Below are 12,048 nucleotides of genomic sequence, written 5' to 3' on the forward strand. Positions count from 1 at the left end.
TACAGCTCTGGGTATATCGTCCTGACACTTCTTCTCTCAAACTTAGAGCTCTGGGGGTGTCGATTCGAACTCAAACTCGGGCTGCACGGCAGGTAGAATATCCCTTTCTACACCACCAGAGGAGCAGGAGAGCCTGCAGTCACCCGAGCGGCAAATCCAGAAGGCTGGCAAAAATAAGGGGAACACACCATATATGCACATTTCCTCCTCCTCCAGCGCACCGGGCCTTATGGAAACACATCACCTGGAGCTCCGACCTTCGTGACCCCCGCCTGTCACAGCGCTGCGAGCACGAGACAACGGCCGCAGATTTACAGCAGAAGTCCCACCAGCCCCCCCCCCCCATTTTTTTCAGACCTGCGATATCGTCTCATTTGACCATAATAGGTACTGAGGAGGCGGGGGAGAAGAAAAGAGGGGGAAAAAAAGTGTGGCTGGTAATTGAAGTTTCCCTGAGCGGCGAAGGGGCTGCCAAGCCTGGCGGGGGGGGGGGGGGGGTTACCGGGGGGGTTACCGGGGGTCTCGGGGGGGGTTTGTGGCGGATACAACGCTTTGGTTGCCGTGGCAACGGCAAGGCACTGTTCAGAAAAAGGTGGTGGTGGTGATGGGGGGGTGCTTATTAAGCAGAAAAGTGATGTCCCAGAGAGGCCTCTGAATGCACTGCCAGCTTGCCAGGGCAAATCATGATTGCAGCAACAGGTACTGCGTTTTATATCTCCAGCCTGTTCTTCAGGGCCCTCAGAGGGACACCCCTGTGCCCTACCCCCCGAGCTCAGAATGAATTTTCCGACAGTGTTTCCAGCCCATTGTTTCCAGATAGGTAACCAAACCCTTTTTCTTTGTCACTGCACTTTTGACAAGCATTAGATAAGGGACTACCATCACGTCTGTCATAATTGTGGACAGATTTGGACTTGAGAAGCTCCTTTCAGTCAAATAAAGTCACTTTGCTTCATTTATAAAGTGCACCTTGTTTTTTCGTTCTGTAAAGACATCTTAGCGACCTCTTATTTTATTGTTTGGGGTAGTATTCACACTAATGCTTATCAAATATCAATCAAATTCAGCACACTAATGGAAGATAGCATGATTGTGTCACACTGTCTCTGCCTCCACGGCCCCCCCAACCCCCCCCCCCCCCCCCCTCTCGATGGGGTTTGGGTTCATGTGTGAGGCAGGGTTTGGGTTCATGTGTGAGGCAGGGTTTGGGTTCATGTGTGAGGCAGGGTTTGGGTTCATGTGTGAGGCAGGGGTTGTGTCGGGCCAGAATGGACTTGGCTGCGGTCTCTGGTGCTCTGTCTAACATGGGTCACAGCAGCATCAGGCGCCCTATCTGATGGGCAAAGGAACAGTAGACCTGGAGCTGCATACAATCTGCCATGGAAACATCATGATTCATATGAGCGCTGTAGCTAATCTCTCTTGTCATTGCCATTGCTTTCTCCTCCTTTTTTTATGTCTCTATCCCTCTCTCTCACTATCTCTCTTGCTTTGTGTGTTGCATGTATACTTTTTCCTCTTCACTTTCTCGTTTTTCTATCTCCTTATAAAAAGCACACAGAGGAGATTGTGATGCTGCTGTTCACTGTCCTTTATGTGGAGCTGTCATAGGTCACCCGTCTTCTCTCAGCTGTGTGCAAAATATGCGGTATATACCACAAAAATGCATGACACATCTATAACACTCATGATTACACAAAGCCCATAATTGCTGAAACTACTTGCAGTGGTGCTGATGCATTGTAGGGACCGCATTCAACAATTTTAGCGTCTTTGAGAAGCGCCATATAAATGTGATGTATTATTATTAATATTATTATTTTACATGTCACAGCCAGCCACTGTTGGTATGTCTGTCCTTGCACTGAAAGACTTTGCTGTATCTCATTGCGTTAAATCGCTGCGTTATGATATTCGAAAGACTTTGTGTTTACCATGTCTTTGTAATAATTCTGCTCACACAATTCTGCTTTTTTCTGGTGTCAGCTTCTGAATATGGATGTGTGTGTGTGTGTGGACAAAATACTTTGGTCAGTCTCTGCCTGTGGGAGTTCAGTGATGGATCACTGTGATATGTGTGCGCAAGTGTACATATGTGTGCAAGAGAATTTGTTAGTGTGTGCTTGTGTGTGTGTGTGATCAGGGATTGCATGAGTATCTCTGTGTGTGTCTCTCTATGTCAACATATTTAGTGTGTTTGTCAAGAGAGAGTCTGTATGTGTGTATATGCAGGAAAGGCAGAGAGAGAGAGAGTAAGAGCGCAAGCGAGAGAGAGAGAGAGAGAGAGCAAGCAACGGTGAGAGAGAGAGAGAGAGCGAGCAAGCAAGCAAGCGAGAGAGAGAGAGAGAGCAAGCAAGCAAGCAAGAGAGAGAGAGAGAGCAAGCGAGAGAGAGAGAGAGAGAGAGAGAGCAAGCAAGCGAGAGAGAGAGAGAGAGAGAGAGAGAGAGAGAGGCCAGAGCTGGGTGCTGGGAAACAGGACCAGTGCTTCGCAGGCCTCCACAGGAGCACTCCTTAAAAGGCCAGGATAGATGATGTCGTGGAGGCGTTCTTTTTTTTTTTCTTCCCGAGAGAGAGAGAGAGAGAGAGCGAGAGAGAGGAAGAATGTTTATGCGGGAGAGAGAAAGCGACCGTCCTCTTTGGCAGAGTTGGCCCCCTCTCCTCGCAAGTTGACACGCGTCTCTGTGAGATGCACCAGAGCTCACGGACCGTTCCAGCCCATTTGCAGCCCCGCTGAAGGCTGGAGGAAGAGCCCCCATCAATCCAGCTGTCACTCAGCACCGCCCCGGTCCTGATGGGCCACTGCTGGAACAGGGTCAAAGAGTCTGGGGAAACCGTGAGTGGCTTCCCTCATTGGAAAAGCAGAAGGGGAAGAGCTACATGAGAAGGTGGAGTGGGCAGGTACAGGGGACTGAGAGCGTGCAGATAGTTAAACCAGACGTCATCAGTTCAGTAGAAGAATATCAGATGAGCACATTTTCGTATGGTTGCTAAGGAGACCATCTTTAAGGCACGTAAGACGCTCTCAGCTGAGCGATGCAGCGGAGCGGTCGAACAGATGACACATCAAGGTGCTCGTACTCAAAACCAGCATCCTGTCTTAGCAGCATTCATACAGTCAGTGACAGTTTGGGAAAGAAACTGGTTTTGAAGGTGCGTAACAGGTGCTTTTGTCTAACACAGACTGCATTTACCCTAGTGGTACTTTAAATGAGAGTTGAGAAGTATAAAATCCCCATCACACACAGAAGTTCTCAGACGACAGCTGGTAGGCCTTTTCGGGGAGGTGGGAGGGGCTGGGGGGGGGGGTCTTACTCACTTTTTCCACCACGACCTTTCGGGAAGGGGTCAGGGAACACTTCATGTACACAATGCCAGTAAAGCCAAAACAGAAAAAACTCCCCCCCCCCCTCAATAATCCTTGTTGGGGCCAGTGATAGGGAGTAGGAACTTGTGTGAGTGTGTGTCTATGTGTGCATGCCTGATTGCATGAATGTGTGTGTGTGTTTCTGTTTCTATGTGTGCATGTCTGTATGCATGAGTGTGTGTGTTTGTCTGTAAGCGCACGTTTGAATGTGAGTGCTTGTCTGTGGGTGTCTGTTTAGTGTGTGTGTGTGCGTGCTTGTGTGTCTGTATGTATGTAAATGTGTGAGTGTACGTATGTCTAAGTGTGTATATCTAAGTATGTGTGAGTGTGGGGTCTGTGTGTGCATGTGTTCTTATGGGGGGGGGGGGGCTGTCCCTGTGTCCCAGGATGAGCTGTGGCTCCTCCATGGCGTTTGAAGTGCGTGTGGGCTGTTATTGTTTCCCCCTGGCCTGGACCAAATCTACCAGACATCTGCTCTAATCTGTGGAATTCTCTGCACACTTTATGGACATATATGTACCAGTGCCTTGACGTCCAACCCCCCCGCCTATTTTTAGCATCCTTTTGCCACTGGAGGCTGTCATTATGACGTCACGCCACCTCTCGAAATAAATCACTTTGTTTATCTTGGGTTGCGCACTGTGATGGCTTTTTTGTGTCGTGTTTGTTTGTGTTTATTTGCCCGTCCAACTTTTATAAGACACGCCGGTCCACTCCGGTCCAGATGAACTAATGCTGTCTCCAAGGATGCTGTCTCCATTCCCCCCTCCCCTTCCTTGAGTGTTTCCAGGGGCCAGATTTAAAGCTATATTGCACAATTCAAATCCACCTACCTTTTGTCAAATTCTGCTAATTGCCCTTCTTGGTCCTCTAGCTGTCAATCTGAGTGTGCAAACTCTGATATTCGAACAAAGGGAATGGAATATTGGAAACAAACATAGTGACTCAAACTGAGGTATAAACAATTCCATCCAATCAACTTGTTGCTTCAGGAGCATGGAAGGGAGGGGTATAATTTGATTGACAGTTCAGCTCAAATATCAATTTTCTTTTACCAGAATTGCAGTCTGGGGGTGTGGGGGCAAGTAGGAACATGTTGAGCGGTTCTGTCAGGGTCTTTTTTTTTTTCTCCGAACAAAGGGGGAAAACCACAAAGTCTGACAGTACAATTGCACTCTGTAGGACAGCCTGTAACTACATCTGTTATGAGTGTTTGTGTGTGTCTCTGTTTACAAACATAAGGACATATCTGTAGCAAAGAGCCGTAGTCAAAGCCAAGGTTTCGTGTACGAGTCGAGTGTTTGTGCGTGGGTGTGTGTGAGTTTGTGTGTTGTTGAATGTTTATATGCATAAATATATATAAATATATATATATATATAAATATATATATATGTGTGTTCATTTATATATCTTTACATATGTGTGTTTGTGTGTGTGTGAGTATGTAACTATGTATATATGTGTGTCTGTGTATGTCAGTGTTTATATTCATTTCTTTGGGGGGTGTGCGTGTTTGTGTGTAACCCCATATCCGCACATATACACAGAATGTGGGTGAAGTGTGAGGAAGGGGGAGCTGACAGCTGGCTGAGTGTGTCTGTCAGAGGACTCTGCTGCTCCTTGGAGACTCCTGAGGGTGAAAGTGCTGAGGGCTGTTTGAGGAAGCGAACACTGACTCTGCCCCACCCTCACCCACACCTCAGAGCCAAACGCCTTATCCCATTCTCCATCCATCTCTCGCACTCCCCCCCTTTCTGTGCAGGTGTGTGATGGCGAGCGGATCGGGACTTGTCAAGGGCCACTGAGAGACAGCTTGTGTGAGGAGCAGCATCAGCCATTGGTGTGTCTCTTCTCCAATGAGATGTCAACTCTCTGAGGCTGACTACAGTTCCTCTGATCTGAGATCAGGCCTTTGGAAGGAAATTCACATGGCAACGGTTACTTTGGGCAGAGGGAAAGACATATGTTAGTCTGATAAAAAGATACATATGGGTAAAGGTATTACTAGCAAAATTTTTAATTGGTGAGTTATGAGGCCTTCCCTGCTATGTTCTCTGCTATTGTTTACTTGTTCGTTAATACAAAAATAAAACCTGGTAGGGCCCCAAATTGTAAGCATTTATGTGTAATCATTTATTCATGTAATCTGTTGAAATCAAAATGGAAAATGGCTTTGAATGTAAATGTTGGGGGGGGGGGGGGGAAACAGGGCCAGGGCCCGCACCTGAGGGCCAGTGGACCATCAAAACAAAACCTGTGTTTTTGTCATTTTCATAACACTCCGTTGTCATGTGGACAGGGTTCCAAATCATTGGTCATTAGCAGTGGCTTTAAATAGGGTGATGGTGGGTTTAGGCCAGGGGCTTGGAGGCCCACTACATGGCAGTTGATTTGGGGGTGGCAGTGCGGGGGTGGAGCTGGACACCAGCCGAGGGTGATGGCTGTGTTATGAATGGGATTAAGGAGGACTTATTTCATTCTGTTTGTCTAATGAGGGAATATCTGTGTCTGAGATAAAGCTCACTCTCTTAGCAGTTCTGAAATAATTATAGCCCTCGTTGATAGAAGCGTGTGTCCCTGCATAGTTTCCTTGGTCAGCGAGTGTTACCAACTGCTCATGTTGGATCATATTTAGCTTTGAGGGAGCGAGACTGTTTATTTTTCAACATTAGGCTTATATAACAGCTTAAATTAAAAGCCAAAATTAACATTAAGCACATCTGTGCCAACCCCTCCCGGCTTGTGTCCACACTGAACACTCCACAGAGCACTTGGAGGGCCTCGCACGGCACCAGCATCTCTGTTTTGCATCATTACATCAAACTATTTGCCGCCAGTTCCAGCTCCTACTCCTACTCCTCCTCCTCCTCCTCCTCCTCCGCAGCCCAAAAGCTTCTCTGCCCCCAGCTCGAAGCTCCGTGATGAGTTAGTGACTTAGCAGGAGTCTTGCTCGCCTGTGAGAAGGAGAAAAGAACATGTCTCTATTTATATCTTCATCCCTGAAGGGGTAGGGGGGGTGGTTCTGGTGGAGGTGGTGGTGGTGGAGGGGGGGGGGGGGGGGGGGGCACAGGCGGAGGAGGGTTGTGTTAGCTTCATCGTTCAGACACAGAGCATGGCTGCTCTCCTTCTTCGTGTCTGAAATGGAGGACCACCGTTACTGTGTACACCAGGAGTGGACCCTCAATGACGGGGGATGCAGCTGAGAGCAACAAGTAAAACTGAAGGTCGAGAAAGAGGGCAGAAAGCGAGAGCAAGAGCAAGAGCAAGAGAGAGAGCAAGAGAGAGAGCAAGAGAGAGAGAGAGAGAGAGAGAGAGAGCAAGGGAGAGAGAGAGAGAGAGAGAGAGAGAGAGAGAGAGAGCAAGAGCGAGAGCGAGAGCAAGAGAGAGAGAGAGAGATTTTTGTGGAATGGCACCTGCCAATGGATACTTGAAGCTGTCAGTATGTAGAAGAACAGCCTCCTCCAAATCTACACATTATTGCCCTGATGAAACCATGACACTTGCCCTCTGAATCTTCAGAGAACGAATCAGGCCTCCACTCTAGTTCTGCCTTCCTGTACATTACAATCATTCACTAAACAGACCCTTTTATCCGGGGCCTAAATTGGTATATTTAAATGGGGGGTTGACATTGGTGCAAATGCGTGTGCGCTTCAGCAACAGTGACAGGCCTAATACTTTTACACACAAAAGCCTTAAAAAGAATCGCACAAATTCAAAGTATAATTTTAACAATTTTTTAAATGATAAAAAGTAGGCCTATGATCATTTGATAGACAGTCATAAGCATCTATCGTAGAATCCACACAACATATAACAAGGTCTGACAAGCCCCTGCTCTGAATGTGGCAGTGTGCAAAACTGCAGCTTATGACAATAGAACCTTTCTGTACGTGCACTCACCTGTGTATCAGTACCAGATATAAGAATGGCGGGGTTAGGCTACCACTAAAAGAGAGAATGTTGATATTAATTTATTTATATGCATGGACCTTTGGTCTTTTTTTAAACAATTACATTAAAAGGGAATCGGTTTACATTATGCAATATTAAAATACATACATTAATCCTTAATTAATGATGGTACAGCTAGGACATGATCAAACTAGCATTACCTACCCATGATATCATTTGCATTGCTCTTATATTCTGTTTAAACCAGGCTATCTAGTAGCTTGACAATTTGACTTCAACTTGAGCTTGCCAGCTAGCTTAATGTAACAACTAGCTAGCTTAAGAAGATTTTAGGCACGTAGTTGACTTGTAGCCTACTTTTTAAAAAGCAGAATATCAGACACATTTACACACAGTTATGAAAGAAAATTAGGTCTCCGCTTCAGTTTCTGACCTATTTATCTCTCTGACATTGCAACAAATGATAAAAGAGAGGGTTGATCTGCAAGGTGGCTTTTGGGGCAGTCCATTGACAGTACAAAGGGAAACCCTGTGAAACGTCTGTTGTGCACCTGTAAAGCACTGGGCCTAAACTGAGACGTACGTATGTAACAGCAAAAAAAATCTAAGACCTCATGGAAGATGCGTTCAGGCATCCCCTCTCTTCTCCCAGGTCCTCGTGTTCACATGTTAGCAACCACAGCGTTGTCAGAAAGATTGATAAACAGGAAGAAAGTTAAAATTCCCCCCGAAACACCCGAGAGGAAATCTCAGCCTCTAACGTCTCCGTCCCAAAAGAAAGATAGATGTCTCCACAAGGAAGTCTTCTTTCTTTCAAAGGAAAGTGCTTTAAAGTAGGGGGGGGGGGGGGGGGGGGGGGGCTTAGCGCATTACAGCGCAGGTTATCAAACTATTTAAACATGTTAACCAGATGATGGAATGTGCCCTGTTCAGAAACAAAGAAGGCCATTAGATAAATGGAGAAAGAAGAATGTCTGCCTTCAGTATTGGATGTTCATCAGATTGCTTCATTAAAAGTTGCTAGGTGTTCAGAGAGAATGGCCGCCAACGAGGAAGGCGAAATACTGTCGAGTATGGCTCTCTCTGGAAGGGTCCTGAAAAGGTTGCTGCTGTCGCCACTGTTGCCAACGTTGCCACGGTAACGCTCAATCGGTTTTGAGTGGCCCTTCAAATAACTCCTACTGGTGGGTGTCTGCGCTGCTCGGAGGTGACAAGAGACTAAACACTCTCAATCACGGGCCATGCTAGCACCTCATCGCACAGGATCTTATTATCCTTTTATGTCAGGGGATGAGTGTTATTTTCCATGCCTTGTGCCTCAAGAATGACTCATTTCAGTAAAAGGCTTATTACTGGTTTCCATCCAGCTCCAGATTAGGTCTATTCTTAGCTAATTTTTCAGCGAAACAAGGTCAGTCCGTCCGCCTGTATGACTGAATTGTCACCTTTCATTTTGCCAGCAAAAGAAATGACTGCTGCTGCCTAGGCTGCAGAGTCAGTGTCCACAACATGGACACTCACACAGCCGACACACACACACACACACACACACACACACACACACACACATGCACGCACACACAAGCATGCATACTACATACATTACCTATGTAAGCACTTCCCTAATGAGTCACATATTGTGTATTTGCTTGGGGCCTGTTTCAGAGGTCTCCTGCGTCCTGGATGGAAAGTGTATGTTTATCTGTCTGCTGGACGTTGTTGGCAACATATGTCATTAACCATCCCCAATGCGGTAATGCTGGTGAGTGAAGGGGGTGCCCTATTTCTGGCCAAGGCTGAAGCCCAGCTGTTGTCTGCAAGGGGTAGGTCATACTGTGAGCCTCTTCGCGACTTCAAACTCCTGTCCATTCCCTGGCCTGAAGTGGATCACTTTGAATGCATGTGTGTGTGTGTCGAATGTGTGTACATGTGCATGTATGTGAATGTGCGGAGGGGGGTGGTGATGTGTCTGGGTATTTACATAAATGGAGGTGGTGTGCTAACATACGTGTGTATGTGTGTGCATAAAGGGGATGGCTAAATGTGTGTGTGTGTGTGTGTGTGTGTGTGTTATAATAGGATTGTAGATTGTGTATGTCTTGCACAAGGGGGATTCAGGGTCTGTGGAGAGTGGTGTGTTGTATTGTGGTGAGGGATCCACTTGGCATAATATCTGCTGGTGTGCGCTAGAAGTTAGCGCCGCTGCTCGCACTGAGCCCGGCCAGGTGGCTCACATTAGTGCGTCTGGAGTGCATTCTCCAGGAACCGCCCGCCACATCCCAGCAGGCTAATAGTGTCTTAAGTGGATGGAAACACATGCTCTGCAGTGTAAATAGCTTAAGAGCGCCAACCGCAAAGTGAAAAGCTCCCCAACACTGCTGCAAGACAACACCACTGCCGACAACGGCCACCCCCATTGGGATGGCTTGGATTGGTACGATCCGCATTGGGCCCTGTGGATCTACATGAGTGAAGAGGTGCAGGAACAGCTGCTTGGTTTGGGGTGGGGGGTTTGGCAGTGCCATTATAGATCTGTCTGCCCTCTGACCTGGGCCTGTCAGAGTTAAATCCCTGTGTCCATCTCACTCTAACTTTGCCATTGCGCCAACTGAGGAACTTGCAGGTAGCTTCTCAACTCTTAACAACTGCACAGGGACCAGGTCGACCATCAAGTGTGGTGAAGTGATCAGTTGACACATTTGAATAACTGGAGAGACACACTTGAAGTGTTGTATTATAAGCATGATAAATCCCAAATCCTAAAACCGCCCTCTCACACACGTACCAAAACAGCACAGAGATGCACAACCTATCACGTACAATGACGACGCAAAAGGCCACAGACTTTACAGCTGCTTGGTTCGGTGAAACGTGACTGCGGTGAAGATCTGACTATTATTACTCTTCGGGTCGAAGACAGATATGTTCTGACAGACTGGAGTAATCATGTGTCTCTGCCTGAAACGTTCTGACATGAGGCATGAACTTTGCCCACAGCAAAACAACAAGCCCATGCAGGGTGCCTTTGTTTTGCGCTGGCCAGGTCACTAACTGAGTTACGCCTGATAGCGGGGGCTGGCAGAGAGCTTTGATACAGACAGTGACTAATTTAGAGGGGCAGAGGCTGAGCCTGCTGCTATCTGTCGCATTTCTAACCGCCTGACCCCCCCCCCCCCCCAACACCCTTCGATAACTTCAAAGCACGTCTATTTCCATCTCAGGGAATGGTGGTGCTGTCGGGGACTTTTTCAGGGATGGGATGAGCTTGAGTGTTTTGCAGGCATTGGTGTCGCCACAGCAACAGGCACCCTTGGCGACAGGATGAGAGGGCCCCTGAATTCACTCGTATGGTAGTAGCTTGTCTGCATTCACCTACAGTCAGTTGGGCCCAGAATACCTTCAGCCTCAGTCACCACATTTACCTGAAGGTGGGTTGTGTCACAAGCCACAGGCATTTTGGGTGAGAACTGCCATTGGGCAAAGAGAGACACCTACACACGAAACACATAACTGCACTGGTGTAGCCTCGGGGTGTTGGGGTTGTTTGACCTATCCCATACAGAGAAGGTCTACAAAGGTCACATGTACATACATTTATTTATCAGACGCTTTTGTCCAAAATGACTTAAAGTACAGGAAGGGTGTTATCTACATTAAATCATCATGCACCTTGTGATATTGCTCCTACAGGGAAAGTTCTGTAATAAAACAAAGATTTTACATATTGTATTGCAACACAATATTTTTCTCGGAGGCCACATTTGGGAAAATGACCCCCCTTCCCCTGTAACCTATGTGAGTCCCTAAACAATGGTGTATAAACTGCATGGGTATAACATCACTAGGAACCTGATAAACAGATGTATTGTTTTATTATCATCACAACAGTAGACTCTTATAATTCAGGAATTTAATCTGCTGGGGGCGGATACACTTTTAACACCCAAATGGAATTGGATGGCAAATTATGCAATGGTTTTTGGCCAGATGAGAGTACTGATGACATAACACATGGATCAGCAGTGATCCCTGTCCCTGGTCAAATGAGAACTGCTCCAGATTTCACAGAACAAAGCACAGGTGGCAGAAAAATCTCCTCTGTCCCTCTGAACAGGATTGTTGCCATTGTTTCCTCCTAGGACCCCCCTCCTGCCTCGCGTCCCCACAACCCACTCATACGCCCCCCAAACACACCCTATTGGTTTGGGGCATTGTAGTGGACTTACACCCCATCAGGTTTTACAGATCATGGCAGGGGACAGTCGGCAGGGAAACAGAAAGATAAACACACAAACACTGTTGCACCACAACACAGACAGACAGAAATGGGCATGGGCCAGAGTGTCCAAATGGTACATCTCTGAAAACAGAACAGATGAAAAAACAAGGGAAGGGGGTGACTCATGGCTTTGGTTGGTGTGGTTAATCCAGTTAGTGTGAAAGTTAGTGCATGGCTTTGTGTGGGGTGGATATTCCAGTAAACATCAATCTTCAACTGATTATTTTTCTGACCAGATTTTCTTTTTGTTGTGAGTGTTGTTCTTTGTGGTTCTAGTGGTATTTATTGACTCTTATTATGCCTCACCGGAAATGCGACCGCTAATTTTCACACACACCCACACACACACACACACACACACACACACACACACATACACACACACACACACACTCAAACATATACCCTCATGATATATACTGTATGTTCAGGGCAATTACAAGCACACAACACAACCACTGAGCTCTGATTGTGAACTGTAATGATGGA

The sequence above is a fragment of the Sprattus sprattus genome, assembly GCF_963457725.1.
Source record: "Sprattus sprattus genome assembly, chromosome: 14".
In the NCBI taxonomy this organism is placed as follows: Eukaryota; Metazoa; Chordata; class Actinopteri; order Clupeiformes; family Clupeidae; genus Sprattus; species Sprattus sprattus.